Consider the following 12,931-nt stretch of genomic DNA (forward strand, 5'->3'; position numbering starts at 1 on the left):
CTCCCTGGAGCTTTTAATTTTTTTAAATTAATTAGTTTATTTATTTTAATTAGGTCTATATGACAGCAGAATGCATTTTGATTCATTGTACACAATTGCAGCAAAACTTCTCATTTCTCTGGTTGTACACGATGTCACACCACATGTGCAGTCATACATGTACCTAGGGTAATGATGTTTATCTCATTCCACCATCTTTCCTGCCCCTTACCTCCTCCCTACCACTCCCTCCCTCCCCTTTGCCCAATCAAAGTTCCTCCATTTTTCCCATGACCTCCCCCCATTATCAGTCAGCATCCACTTATCAGAGAGAACATTCAGCCTTTGGTTTTTCAGGATTGGCTTACTTAGCATGATATTCTCCAACTCCATCCATTTACCTACAAATGCCATGATTTTAATGCTGAATGATATTCCATTGTGTATATATACCACAGTTTCTTTATCCATTCATCTATTGAAGGGCATCTAGGTCCCTCCCACAGTTTAGCTATTATGAATTAGGTTGCTATAAACATTGAGGTGGCTGCATCACTATAGTATGCTGATTTAAAGTCCTTTGGGTATAAACCAAGGAGTGGGATGTCTGGGTCAAATGGTGTCCATTCTAAGCTTTCTAGGGAATCTCCATACTGCTTTCCAGATTGGTTGCACTAATTTGCAGTCCCACCAGCAATGTATGAGTGTGACTTTTCCCCCACATCCTCATCCTGGAGCTTTCTGTTGTGCATGCATTGAGGATGAGGGAAAAGTGGAACCAGGCTAGTATGGAATGCTGCACTTGCCTGACAAAGATTCTCCCTGGAGGTTTCCAGGCTGTGTGCTCTGAGGGCGGGGCTGACAGTGGCTCTGTGTGTATCCGTGGCAGTATCCATGGGCAGACAGTAACAAGGGAATCCCAAAAGAACTGTGTTGGGAGGCAGGAGTGAAGGAGTGGGACCTGTACTATTCACCCACCATGATTCTGATGCTCCAAGATCTTGGCTCCCACATAAAATCACTCTCAATAGTTCATTCCCTCTGGCTCTCCAAATTAACCCCCCAATACTGGTGATTTAACCCAGGGGTGCTGAACCACTGAGCTACATCACCAGCTCTTTTTGAGATAGGGTCTTGCTAAATTGCCTAGTCTGGCTTACAATCAGCATACTATAGTGATGCAGCCACATCAGTGTTTATAGCAGCCAATTCACAATAGCTAAACTGTGGGAGCAACCTAGATGTCCTTCAATAGATGAATGGATAAAGAAACTATGGTGTATATATATATACACAATGGAATATCACTCAGCATGCTTTGAGATGGGCTTGTAGCTCAGTGGCAGAGTGCTTGCCTTGCACATGTGAGGCACTGCATTGGATCCTCAGCACCACATAAAAATAAACAAAATAAAAACATGCTGTCCACCTACAACTACAAAAAAACTTTTTAAAGAATATGCTTCATTATTTCATTTTACTGAACCTAGGATTCCACAAATTTATTTGGTAACACAATTTTTTTCATAAAATGATTAGCATTATCTGGAACCCAAGTTTTCAAATGATGTTTTCAGAAATACTTCCCTAGATTATAAATTTCTTGTATGCATATTCCATGCATTTAGCTCAACTTTGCATCCTTCGCACATTGCATAAAGACTGTCATAGAATTAAATTTAATTAAGGTCTTTTGAACTGAATCCACAATACATTGACTAGATCATTTCTCAAATTCCTTTCAGCTTACAACATCTATGGCTATGTAATGCATAGATGTGTCCAAGTTTCTGCTAGAAATTTCCATCATCAGCATCAAAAGAACAAGGATTAAGATGAATATTCTTTCTCTTTCATTCAAATAAAGTTTTTGCCTTTTACTAAAGGAGCTCTGAGTAAAATAAAGAAGATCAGTGAGAGCTTCCTGGAGGAGGTGTGTTTTGAGATATTAAAATAAGGTGTTACAGCGGTGAGCCTGGATACAAAAAGAAGACATATATGAATTGTTTTTCTTGTTTGTATTTTTTTAAATGCCCACAAATTCTCTGAGATCTCTCTTAATAACTGATGAGTTCTGAATCTCCTCTCCTTGATTCTTTGGTACTATGGGATCTCAGAGTTGGACCACAAATGTCCATGAAGATTCACCTGGTTTTCATGGCCTGCTCACTTCTCTAATGCTTCCTCCTAGGACACTTCTTGAAACCAAGCCAGCAGGCTGTGGGAAACCTCGGTTACATGGGGAAGTTCACACTGATGCCCCCAGTGAGTCCCTCCTCTGAGTCATCACAAACCAGGTACCAGGGACACGTTTGAAGGAGCCATCTTACTAGTGGAAACTACAGCCCATTGTTTTAGTCCCAGAATCTGAGCTATCTGAGCCACCACAGATGTTCAAGTCTTTTTTATTTCCTTATGATCCTTATAAGATAAAAGCAAATCCATCATGAACTCATCTGACAGATGGTGATTTGATTCTATTCATCATATGACCATTCAAGTCTTATCTACTGAGGCTTCATCATGCAGCAGTTAGAAGTCATTCTCATAGCACTCTATGAATTCCTGACCCACAGAATCATGACAGTAGCTACACGGGTTACTTTAAACTACTGTATTTGGAGGAGGTGTGTCATGCAATGATTGCTCATACAAAACAGAAAATAATAATAGAAAATGCAAAACTCTAGCCACACTTCCCAAAATAAAAATCTATTGACTCATGAATCTATAAAAGAGCAGGGGCCGAATGCAAAACTCCAGCCAGACGACCCAAAAGAGGAATCTATTGATTCATGAATCTATAAAAGAGCAGAGGCTGAATGGGTCTGAAGGACTACAGTGCAGAAACTCATGTTGTTATCAGAAGTCTCTCTCCACCTGTTAACTCTCCTTCCCTTCATATTGACAGTAAAGAAAATTTGTCTCTCCTGGGGTCAGTCATTTAGATTTACAGGAAAAGACATTGGTCCAATTGGATCCTGTATAAATTCCTGGATTGACAACTGTGGTTAAAAGCCTGGCCCACTCAGGGACCAATCCCTTTAGCCAATGGTCTCCACCAAATCATATCATGAGAGCAAAAGAAATTTTCCCCCAAAGAGTATCTATTGTGGAAAGAGACACAAAGTAATTGGAAACAACTACAGTGATGTAAAATATCATTTCAGAGGTACTATCTGAAGTGGAGTAATACTATTTATCCCCAGGTAAAATTTGGGATAATAAGACCCTAACTGAAGATAAGTGAAAAAGTCTCAAGATCCTAAAACTTGAAGAAATATGTTTTCATGAAGTGTTAAACCCTACCAGATTTTTCTAATGTACATGTAGCACATGTTTTCACACTGGCCATTTCACTGTATCCTCACACCAGGAGGCAGGTATGGTAATCCTCTGTTATGAGCCAAGAAAACAGAACTCCTACAATTAAGAGTTACTTGCTCAAGGTCATGTGCTTCTGGGGTTCAGAAGCAACATCAAAGCCTGGTCTTCAGTGTCCAAATCCAGAACTCCAGATCTAATTCACATTAAGAGCACTGAAACCATTGAATCAGGGTTTATTTACTCAGACTAAGAAAAAAAAATCTTTAAATTTGTATCCATGAAAACTAAACATGAGTATCCCAAAGTGCTAGTTGTTCAGACATAAGGCAATAGAGTGGACTAGGTCTTCAGACACTCACAGACATTAACCACAGCTTGAAAGATTGTTTTCTCCATTGTCTAAGTGCCCTTGGACCTCATACAAACCCCATACTTCTTGGAAACATGTATCCCTCTGAGAGCCAGGGAAGGCATGTGGTCCAGTAAATGCAATTAGCAGTCTCACTGCATGTTTCCTCGTCTGTTGTCTCCCAGAGTACAGCCATCAGAAAGCTCACATTTTCAAAACATTCTTCCAAATGACCAGAGTCGCCAACAGATTTTAAGTAGGTCTGAGACATCTACCTCCGAAGTCTTTGGGATATGTGAAAATATTTGCCTAGCATCTCATGAACAACATACTTCTCTGGGCACAAAGGGACATAGGAATGAGAGAGCAAGGCTGAAAGAGAAAGATACAGTGATCAGGTAAGAAGCTGGACAGACTCCAGCACTGTGTGACTCTGAGCAAGTTATTTAACCTTTTTTATAATGTAGGATTAATAATGAGATAATGATAATATACAAACATTTGTCTTCACCTCAGGCAATCATGTGCTCCAGGCCTTCATATCCAAATACTTGCTCTCCTATGTTTAATGGAACCCCCAAAACAATATGACCAAAGCTGAACACGTGACTGTCTCCCTTGGTTCTGCACGCTCTGCAGTGTTTGCCTTCATAAAATCTTTACAGCAATTCCATCCCAACATTTCTATCAAACTGGGAATCTTGAACATTAATATAGAAGACAATCAAACATACTACCTTCTCAGTTCCATATACTCCAAGCCAATGGCAGCTTTATATCCATTAACCACCAATTGCAAGGAAAGGAACAAGTCTATATTTTTAGTGCCACCTGTACCTGACTGCCTGATCTCCCAGCAGAGAGGTATACCTGTCCTCCATGATGGTATCTAGGACCCTGCTGTACTCTGCAATAGTCAGTCCATCATACATCACTGAAGGAGCTGAGTGTCGCAGGAATGCTGCGTAAGAACAACTTCAACAGTGAACAGGACCATGAATTCCTTATTCTTTCTCTATGGACAACAGTTATTAACACTGACCCCTTGAAACAAGGGAGTTTTGGGAATGCTTGACTCAATCACAGGGAGTGACTTCAAGTTGATAAGAAAGTCCTCGTGTAATAAATGGGGTTGACTTAGAAATATTTAACTGGTACTTCCAGAAGGGGTAAGACCAGTCATATTGTATTAGTAGATAGTGTCCTTAAATATCTCTCTGACAAGACTGTGAGCTCTTTGAAGCCAAGAACCATGTCTTTTGCCCTCACAGAGTTGACTTCCGCCTATGTTCAGAAAATGTTCATTTTACTTTTCCATCTTAGTTTCTTGGAGCCCTGAGCCATGGTATAAGAGGTCTGATTATTCTGCTAGAGAGACCTCTTAGAAAGTTCTACAAATACTTGAATACAGAGGACGCTTAACATTTAGTTCATTTTAGACACCAACCTTCTTGGGGACATAGTTTTCCATTTATTTTATGTCCCTTGTAAAATCAAGAGCTACTTATTCAATTCAGTGTCTTGGGTTCTAGTCCATGGCTTTTGGTTATTATATTTCAATTTGTGCCTTTTAATAAAAAGCAAATTATTTTGGTGAAATATTTTTGGTGCTTTTTGGTGAATCGTTTACCAAGTTTAGAAAGAACGGATATAGAGGTTGCTAGAAGAATTTAAATCTTAAAAGGTAAGGTGAGACTGAGGTCCATCTGGGATGGGAGAGTGCACCCATTCTTTGGGTGGATATGTCAGCTTTAAAATGAGAAGTGAAAAGGAAGCTGTGAGCTAGCCCGCAGGGACCCTTCCTTTGCTGTGGGAGCTGCAGTTCTGTGACAGGCAGCACGTGTTTAGGAGGGTGGAAGCCACAACAAGTGTGATAGTGGCTGGAGAGGCAGCATTTGAGGTGGAGTTGGGATGGGGGTGCCCTTTCATGGTACTGGAATCAATTTGGTTTTGCGCTCTCTTGTTTCCACTGCTTAGGCACCTGTTTTGTATTTGAATTTTCATAGCAATCCCACAGGCTCACATACCACACACAAGTACAGGCATGGTAGGTCTGTGGGTTGACTTATTTTTTAGTTAACTCCAAATGCATGGGAAATAGAAGATAGAGATAATTCATAAAAGGCATGACTACCCAAGATATTAACTCTTTCCATGAAGAGTACAGCCCTGCTCCAGAAGTTTTCAGGGGCTGAGAATTGACCTGGGTGATGGCAAAACATTATTGACAGCAATGGTGATCTACATGTCTATCCCGACTACCAGGATCTCTTTAGGGTGTTTTTCTGTCTCTTAATTAGGCATCAGCCAAATGGATATTATGAGTGGCTTTTTCCACTCATGACTTCATTCCTTAAACACTTCCTATTTTCTGCCGCTCATGTTTCACACTGTTCTAATCTAGAATGTTCTATTTTTTGGCTTAATTTTTCACGTTTGTATCTTTTTCTCCCTTCCAATTCCACTTACACAGCTATTTTGTTTAAAGAACCCTAGACACACTCACCATGGATTGTGCTGTTTCTCCCCACTGGCTACCTTGTTTCTGACTCCCCTGGGTAACTGACTCTAACTCCTCAGCCACTGGTAAGGCACTTATCTAACATGGATGCTGTTATCAGAATAGACCTGAAACTATCCAAGAGATTTTCATTAGTCCATCATTATTTTGTAATAATCCAATCCAGTACATATATACTGGATCATGCACTTTGGGGTATACAACTTGTGTAACAAGTTAAAAATCTGTTCATAGAACAGTTAGCGGGAACACCACAAGATTGTAAGTACAGGCTAGACACTGTGCTTCTGTCTATACCAGTTTGGGTTTAATGTGGAGAAAAAAGAAACAGGAGCTTTAAAAATACCCTTATAAGCCCAATCAATGAGAGTCAAGGTCATATACCAGACATTCCTGGGTCCCAGGAACAGCCATCACTTCAGCCCTGTCTTTTGGTACAAGCCAGTCCAATGTCCAACTTTTATCACTTCAGCTTTACCGGAGGGCATTTTCTGGTCGCCACATCCTACTCTCCCTGCATGCTGGGCAGGCAGAGTGCTAGGGAACTCCATCTCCTCTTCCCCCTCCCCAAGCTGTGACCAATGTGAATAAATCTGTTGGTTCTCTTACCCATATTGTTAATTTCTTGATGATGATTCTCTATCAGCTTCCTTCTCTACCCTGAATCATTTCTCTACTGCTTTTTGAACACTTCCTAGGGATCACTTCCAAAATATACCCTTTGCACCTGACTTAGAGTTGTAGGGCCTGCTTTTGTGGGGAAGCCAATGAAGAAAGTTTCAGGAAATTACCATTAATGACAAGCTAGGTTATTGTCAAGAAATAGAACTAATGATCAGCTTTAGTGATCAAGGTAGTATGATAAAGAGGAAAGGGAAGAGATAATCCAGCAAGTCAGAAAGTGAAAGAAGGTAGAAGATGTGGGTTAGGGAGGGAGAAAGGAGGCCGGACAGCAGCAGGACAAAACTTCAGAAGGAAGGCTGTGAAAATGAGAGTTGGCTGTGCCCAGAACTTGATTCAAGAACTAGGATTAATGGGTTATTAATGATTTTGATGTTTGAATACTTTGAGAAACTGATGAAAGCTTTGGATTTTATATCCAGAATAAATAAAAAGTGTATACAATTTTGCTTGGAACTTCAAGGGATTCCCAACCCCCAGATTAAGAACCCCTGATTAAAGGATCTATGTAAGGCTGGACTCTGAGGGCCTTGATTGCCTGCAGAGTGCTTTAGCATTCATTCCACAGGCAATGGGGAGCCAGCAGAGGTTTTTACTATCACAGTTCCCAAGTGGTTATAGTTTTCCATTCTAAATGGAACCCCAGAAATCTGGATGTTTTTAACAGATTGAAAGAGAGATTAGGAAAAAAAGTGCATAGATAATTGAGCTCCTTGTTAGCCAAAAACATTTGCAACCAGATGCACTGGAGGGCTTCAAAGGCTGCTGACTGCAGAATCCAGATGCACCTCGATGATGCCCTGAGAGTCACTGCCACAGCCAAATGTTTTGGCCTCAAAAATTCCTGGAGCAGGATGGATGCTGGATGGAGCTGGAAACAAACTCAGGACAAGCACAACTGTCTATATGACCACATCTAAGAGGCCTGGGGTGAAAAGCCCGTTATAAAAAGCAGGGGAGAGAGGGTGCTGAGAACAAAAGAATCCACTTTGGGAAATGAATAGAGCTGGGAGCCTAAAGTAGAGAAAATATGGAGAAGGATCTAAAAGAAATGCAATCATAGAAAATATAAGCTGATTTGAGAATAACAGATAAAAAGTATAAAGACAAGAAGAAAAAATGACAATAATTGGGCTTTGTTATGGTTTAGATATGAGATGTCCCCCAGAAGCTCATGTGTGAGATAATTTAAGAAAGTTCAAAGTAAACTGATTGTGTTATGAGAATCTTAACCTAATAGGTGTATTAATCCATTGGTATGTATTAACTGCCTAGTTATCACCCAGTTTGAAATTTTCTCAATCAAAGAAAACCTTTGATTGAGAAGTAGGCGGCTTGGGTGTGGCTGGAGGAGATGGGTCACTGAGGGCATGCCTTTGAGGTTAACATTTTATAAAGGGAGCGCTCTCTCTTTCCTTCCCTGCCCTTCCCTGCCCTTCTCTCTCTCGCTTTCTCTCTCTTTCTCTCTCCCTCTCCCCCCCCCCAATTCCTGGTGCCACGTCCGGATCCACTTTTTCCCCCATACCTTTCCACCGTGTTCTGCCTTACCTCAGGCCCTGAGGAATGGAGTCAGCCATAACTGGATTGAGACCTCTGAAAGTGTGAGCCCCCAAAATGAACATTTCCTCCTCTAATTGTTCTTGTTAGGTCTTTGGGTCACAGCAGTGAAAAAGCTGACTGAAACAGGCTTGAAGAACCTGGAGTACTAAAAGGGAGAAAAAATAAATAAAATAAAATAAAATAAAATGGAAAAAAAGAGTTAAATCACTTTTTTTTCTTTTCTAAAAATGAATTTAAAGAATAGATTATCTACTATATGAGAAAAGAACATTCAACATTCCTATACACAATAATCTTACAACTAAGGAATAGTTCCATGTTACAGGTAAGTAAATGCTCTGTTTGGATATAATTTGAGTTTGTCCCCCAAGGGTCCATATGTGATGTTAAAAGATTATGAGAGCTTTAAGACGTGGGACATAGTAGGAGATCATTAGGTCATTGGGGGTGCCACCTTCAGGAGAAATTAAGGTACTGTTTTCATGGGACCTTGGTGGATTCTCATGAGAAGGTTATAAAAAAGCATGCTTGACTCTTTCCATTCTGTCTGGCTTCCTGTCTCACCATGTGATCTCTCCCTTTTCGCCCGTACTCCCAACATGATGGCATTTTCTTCTGAGACCTTCTCCAGAGCTGGCCTCCTACTATTTCATTTTTGAGTCTCCAAAACTTGAGCTAAATAAGCCCCTTTTCTTTACAAGTTACCCAGCCTTATGTATTTCATTGCAGTGATAGAAAATGGTCTAATATAGTATACTAAAATCCAGAAGAAACTTGTATAAGGCCACCAAATGAGCAATGGAAGAACCAGGGTTTAAACCCAGACCTATTACTCGGAGTCACACACACTAGCTTCTGTGGCTCTTGTCCTAGAGCTCATATTTGTAGACCAAACTTGACTAAAATGAAGACAATTTACATGACAGAGGTACCAAAGGAAAAACTGTGCATGCCTAGCTATTTATGGACTAAGCTGATGGTGAGGAGGAGAGTGTTATTGCTGGTCACCACCATCATCTACATGATGATCTCTGAAATGTCCACATCCAAGCCACCTTGACAGGCATAGACCCACTGCTCAGTCAGGCTGGACCTGTGGAGAAGTGAAAAGCTTTGATTGAGAAGGAGGGCTTAAAACTGGGCTATCCAGATGGAAGCCCTCGGACTTCTGGAGAGGCCCTTGGTATGGCAGAAAGAGTGTGGATGCTGAGCCAGTCGATGAAGGAATGAGCCCTTACCTCTCTGCTACCTGCACCACCACTGCACCTCTCCCACCTTCAGCAGTGTCACTGGCATAAATCAAATCAAACTGCCTGTATTTCAAGGATAATGTGATGATCATACAAAATAGTGGAGGCACTGTGTCTAGCACAGTCCCCGTGCAAACTATCAAGAGCTAGCAACTTTGCATTCCAACACTCATTGTCTACTAGAGTCTCGTCTTTCTTATGTTCCCTAGAAACCCACCACCTTTTAACCACCTTCCCTCCCCACACCTCAAAACACATATAGTTAGTATGAACTATAATAGTAAAGCATTTTTTCTTAGAATTTTTAAACTTACAGAACTCTTCAACTTCCATCTCAATACCTCTCTTCATCCTCCATCTGGAAGAAAGTAAATAGGGATTATTACCCTTTTGTTACTTAGGTTGGAAAAAGGCTTGGAAGTATGTGTGATGGACCCCAGTCACATAGGAAGTTCAAGGTCAAGCTGGCTTAAGTGAACAGAGTCATAAAATATAGAGATGTTCTGGACCAATTATTTACCCTCTTTGGGACTCATTTTCATGTGTTACTTTTTTTATGATGTTAGGGAGAGCCATGTCCAAGACCCTGCCTGCTCTATTACTCAAGAATTTCACTCCAACTCCATGTGAGGATTATCCAGCTGAAATTTTCACTGGGTGCTATAGTTTGAATATTGAATGTCTGAAAACAGACCCCATGTTAAGGGCTTGATCACCTGAGTGGCACTATTGGGGGGTGGTATAACCTTTAGGAAGTAGAGGTCATGGGGAATAAGCACTTGAAGGGGATTATGGGACGCCAGTGTCTTTCTCCCCAGTCTCTTCCTCTACAAGGTGATCAATTTGCTCTTTCATGTGCTCCCTGCCTCAGCCATCTAAAACTCCCACCAGAGACCTAAAAACAGTTGATATACCCAATCATGTTCTGGAACATCTAAAACCATGAGCCAAAATAAAACTTTTTTTTCATAAGTTAATTTTCTCATAAATAATAAAGTGGCCTACTCACACCTTTTCATGCTTTGATTTTGACTTGCCACATAGGAGAAAATATTGTATTTCCACATTCGGTCAGTCAAGAAACATTCAGTGACCATCAACTATGGGTCAATTATCATGTGTCAATTAGATATTAAATATATAACTTTAAACAAGAAAATATATCCCTGCTTTCCAGAAGCTCATCATCTAGCATAAAGACAGAGAAGAAAATAGACAGTCAAGATGTTGTCAGCTGCAAATAATGAAAATTCAAATCATATCCGAGATCATGTCACGATGCCTATTGAACTTTTACTATCTCATACAAGAAGTTCAAGGTAGGACTCCTTGGAGAATGGTTTATGCAACATCTTGATGATGTTATAGAAGCTCAGCTTCTTTCCATTCCCAGAATGCTGACATTGCAATATGCTTAGCTCATTTTATGAATACAACATGGCTGCATTAGTTCTAAGAACTCCCGTAGATTTCAAGAGATAAAATAGTGTCATATCTTCTTGCATGCCTCTTTACTGATAAAGAAACTTCCCCAAATCCATCAGAGGACTTCTCCTCTTCACCTACTGGTCATTACTGAGTTACATGCTCATCCCTAAACCAATGACTAGGAAGAGGAGCAGAGCTGCCATGAATAGACAATCAGGACTTACTCCTAGAGTTGAGGCTGAGTCGCTTCTCCTGAGTTGCTTGGGAAAGATATCAACAGCTGAACAAAATCAGGATTTTCCAGCAGGGAGAAGAAGGGAAATGGTGCCCACCCAACAGCACCTGCAGCACACAGCTCACTGCTTTTAGGACTACACAAGAAGCAAGCCCAAGATGCAGAGGCCAAGCTCCTAAGGCCACCTGTTCGAACTGTGCTGAAAATAGGCAAAGTTCTTAAAAGTTAAGTTTTCAGATGAGATTTGAGTCAGAATCAGAAATACAACTGCTTTGGGGCAAAGCAATGATATTTATGGACTCTCTCCTCTGCCTCTTGTATCTTTTGACTCTAGCAGGATATTGCTAGTCCCTTGCACCAAATGTCCAAACCAGGGCTTAGGAGCAAGAAAGACAGGCCACCCCAAAGGGTGGGGGGTACTCCTGAAGGGACAAGCAAAGCCCAACTCTCTAATCATGAAAACAGAGTCAGGATTGAGTATTCTGTGATTGAAAGGGTTCTGGAGTCATAAAGTCTTGAGACTAAATCCAAGCTCTGCTTGTTAATAGGTAGGTATATAAACTCTATTGTGTCTCCATTTCCTTATCTGTAAAGTGGGAATGCTTTCTTTGCTGGTAATATATGCAAAGCAATAACAGCGTGCCGGGCCCCAATAGTGAATAGTATCTATTATTCTTACTAGAATAAAACACAAGTAGAAATGGATTCGAGATGAACAGGCTAAAAGGAATGAGCAAAGTCTGTGAGCCAGAAATTCAGAACTCAAAATAAAAACATAGATTGTGGTTCTTTGTGATGTGCAAAACCCCACTCTCACCCATTTTCTTATTGGATTTTCACAAGAAAGATATTATTCGGACTCCTCCATCTTACAGATCAAAAACAGATTCAGCTGTACTTCTAGCCAGATCACACAGCAAGGGCCAGTATTTTACTCCTCTGTCATAGGCTCTGTCTACCACAGCACAGACTTCCAGCCATGGCAGGGCACTGGGCTAGTCGGGACCATAGCAGCAGGTCAGTAGGGCAGAAGCAGGCAGGTAACATCACAGACACCTCCAGCATCTGCTCCTGCTTCTAAAAATTCCAGAGTTCATAACAGACTATTCACCTATTTACTAAGCAAATATTTGAATGCCCATAAATTTTCTCTAGGCACTGAGATAGCATGACCAATAAGACAGATCCAGTCCCGGCCCTTAGAAAGCTTCAGCCTAGCAGGAAAAACTGCCAAGTAATTAAGCAATTTCAATAAATTGAACCATAGGAGCCCAGCATAGGGGGACTAGGCTTAGTCTAAGGGTCTTTGGAGCCTTCCCAAAGGAAATGCTTTTGAACATAAGTATATCCCAAATACTGCACAACATATGCTTATACTAAAATATTTATTTGTTGGTTATCAAAAATTCAAACCTAACTGGGCCATTTTAAACCAGGGAGAGAAAACATGACACACTCCACAAACTAAAAGTAGTTCCTCAACATTGAAGTTCAAATAAAGCCACAAATTATGAAAGAAGAAAGTCACCAAGAATTAATTTCCATGGGGAACTCAAGCTCAAGAGAGACGTGGCTGCAGGTTAAAAAGTCACAAACAGCAG

At 40.7% G+C, this 12,931-nt stretch overlaps 1 non-coding gene across 1 annotated transcript; it reads right to left on the reverse strand.

Moving 5' to 3' along the window:
* Positions 1 to 2,394: 2,394 nt before the first annotated feature.
* LOC114100376 (small nucleolar RNA SNORD51) lies at positions 2,395 to 2,475 on the reverse strand. The gene has a single exon (XR_003584056.1). It is a non-coding gene; the product is annotated as a small nucleolar RNA SNORD51 (small nucleolar RNA).
* Between the last annotated feature and the right edge of the window lie 10,456 nt (positions 2,476 to 12,931).

Source organism: Marmota flaviventris, chromosome 10 (genome assembly GCF_047511675.1).
Source record: "Marmota flaviventris isolate mMarFla1 chromosome 10, mMarFla1.hap1, whole genome shotgun sequence".
NCBI classification, from domain to species: Eukaryota; Metazoa; Chordata; class Mammalia; order Rodentia; family Sciuridae; genus Marmota; species Marmota flaviventris.